At 33.3% G+C, this 2,333-nt stretch overlaps 1 long non-coding RNA gene across 1 annotated transcript in view; it reads left to right on the forward strand.

Annotated features, from left to right (window-relative positions):
• Positions 1–2,265, forward strand: part of LOC103386996 (uncharacterized) — a 14,264-nt gene extending 11,999 nt beyond the window's left edge. Inside the window, exons 4-6 of the long non-coding RNA XR_522381.3 lie at positions 403–473; positions 805–860; positions 1,610–2,265. This is a non-coding gene — a long non-coding RNA (uncharacterized LOC103386996). The remainder of the gene's footprint in view (positions 1–402; positions 474–804; positions 861–1,609) is intronic.
• The last annotated feature ends 68 nt before the right edge of the window (positions 2,266–2,333 follow it).

Here is a 2,333-nt window from a genome sequence, read left to right on the forward strand (position 1 = left end):
CTTTTTTTACAAAGACTAGGAAATAAAACATTTTTGTACATTCAATAAGAGGAAAATACAGATTGGTGACAAATCTCTACTACATACTTTCCTACCTGTCATATCAGCATTTAATTAACGTCTCTATAAAAACAAACCCGTTAATTGTATGTCAGAAATAGACAAAGTAAATCAGTGGCCAAAGTGAAGCCAACGCAGCTAAGATAAAAGAATCGCAACGTTTCCTGACATCGAAAAATGCAACATTATATTAATGGATGCAGTTACAAAATCAGAAGGCTCTCAGTGCTATTGTTCTTCACTTCGTCACTGTAGCTAAAATTGTATTTTATTGCTAATTTACCAAAGCTGTGAATAACAGATCAGGCTAATTCTAACTATAAACCTGGCCTTTGTTTACAGGAAGCAAAAGGAAAATGCTTTTTTTTTCAACGTTTTAGGGGAAGAAATGGTGTAGAGAGGAAGCAGAAACGGTAGGTGGTGTTTTTTTCCGTGTGCGTAAACATACATAAGTCTGTTATTCTAGGACTAAATATATGCAGCAGAGCGGATGTGGCTGACAAGAGGACATGTTGTCCCTTTATTTAATGGTACATCTAAACAAAAGTATGATAAATTACATGGTCCAGGGTTTGTTTGCTGTTGGTATGTATTGGTCAAATCTGTTTTTCATTTATTTTGTTTTTAAATAATTATTTTTAATAACCATATCTCTTTGGTTAGTTTAAATGTTATTATGTAGCCATTCACTGTATTTTCTTTTACCGAAAACACCTAATATCACGTTGCAACGTTTCTCCAAAGGAAAGGAGTTCATTCCGTTTTTTAAACACAAGATGGAGCCAAAGTATCATTAAAAGGTAAGCGAAAGTCCGATCTACTCAAATTTGTTTAAAATTGTTTTAAACAATAAAAAATGGAAACAAGATTGATGTTGCTCATCTGTTTTTTTCTTTCTTTTTTGGCTTAACATAAAGAAAGACACAGTTGAAAGGAACACAATTACAAATTAGTGAGATTTTTCCCTGTGAGAATGTTTAGTGTTTTTTTTATAACGTTTATTTTATTAGTTGTACCTGCTTGTTTGCTAGTTTTGTCTGGAACTTTCTATGGTTAGCATTTTATTTATTGCATATTTTGTTTCAATTGTTTCCACAAAATTTACAGAATAATGTTCAGATTAATTACAGCAATGATTATCTTTGTGTTTTGTGAAAAATGTTTGTTATAGACACAACGAGGCAAATTTACTTCCTGTATTCTCACTGTTAACCTCAGAAAACAGAAGTGAATTTTCCACTTTCTGTCTCACAGACGAAAACAGGGAAAAGTCCCCATAACCGAAAATAACCGTGGTTTCTGTTCATCGACCAGACAGAAACCAAACACTGTTCTCACGCATGAACAGTGGAACAAGCCCAGATGATGTGAAAGTCTGTGTTCATCATAAAATATACATTTGAACAAAACGCTTCCAAGCTACTTAGCTTGAAATTCATTTTGATAAGAGAAAATAAATTGTATAGTTTCATCAATCTTAAAATGTTAAAATAACCAACCTTGTCGCTGGTGGTAATTCATGCCAGGTGTTGTTTATGCTGTGTCACAGATTGTGTTGTGAAAACACGTGAGGTCTGGTGACGAGGCTCAGCTTCCTGTGGCGTCTGAACTTTCATCACCTCATCTGCAGGAGGAGAGAGAAAGAAGAGAGGAGAATATTGTGAAATACCTTTTTTTAAAGGCACAGCGGGAAAGCTGCAGAGCATGCTGGGAGGAAATGTAAGACGTGAGGACGAGTAGCACATGGAGACACCATCTGTTGTCGGGCAACAAAACCTGAAAATAGACTGAACGCAGACACACACAAAATGTTTTCTTTTCCTGGACGTTTCTCATCAAATTAAGGCACATAGAGATTTTTTTTCACTAGTATATTTTTTAAAAATCTAAACTTTTTGTGTCGATGTTAGTCAGATTTTGAAAGAAAGTTTTGTAAAAATCGTTTTCAAAATTCAATCTTTTCCAGCACGTTTCTCATCAAATTATGGCACGTAGAGAACATTTTTTGAAATTTTTTCATTTGAATTTTTTGTCAAAATCTGAACTTTATGTAATTTTTAGTCAAATTTGGTCAGATTTTAACAAAAATGTTTGGAATTTTTTTTAAGAAATTTTATCTTTTCCTGCATGTTTCTCATCAAATTAGGGCACGTAGAGAACATTTTAAGAAATGTTTTTCTATAAAATTTTCTGTCACAATGTGAACTTTTTGTGTCATTTGGTCAAAAACTAAAGATTTTGACTAACCTTTTTGGATTTTTTCACGATGGTAA

Source organism: Cynoglossus semilaevis, chromosome 12, assembly GCF_000523025.1.
Source record: "Cynoglossus semilaevis isolate Cse_v1.0 chromosome 12, Cse_v1.0, whole genome shotgun sequence".
Lineage (NCBI taxonomy): Eukaryota > Metazoa > Chordata > Actinopteri > Pleuronectiformes > Cynoglossidae > Cynoglossus > Cynoglossus semilaevis.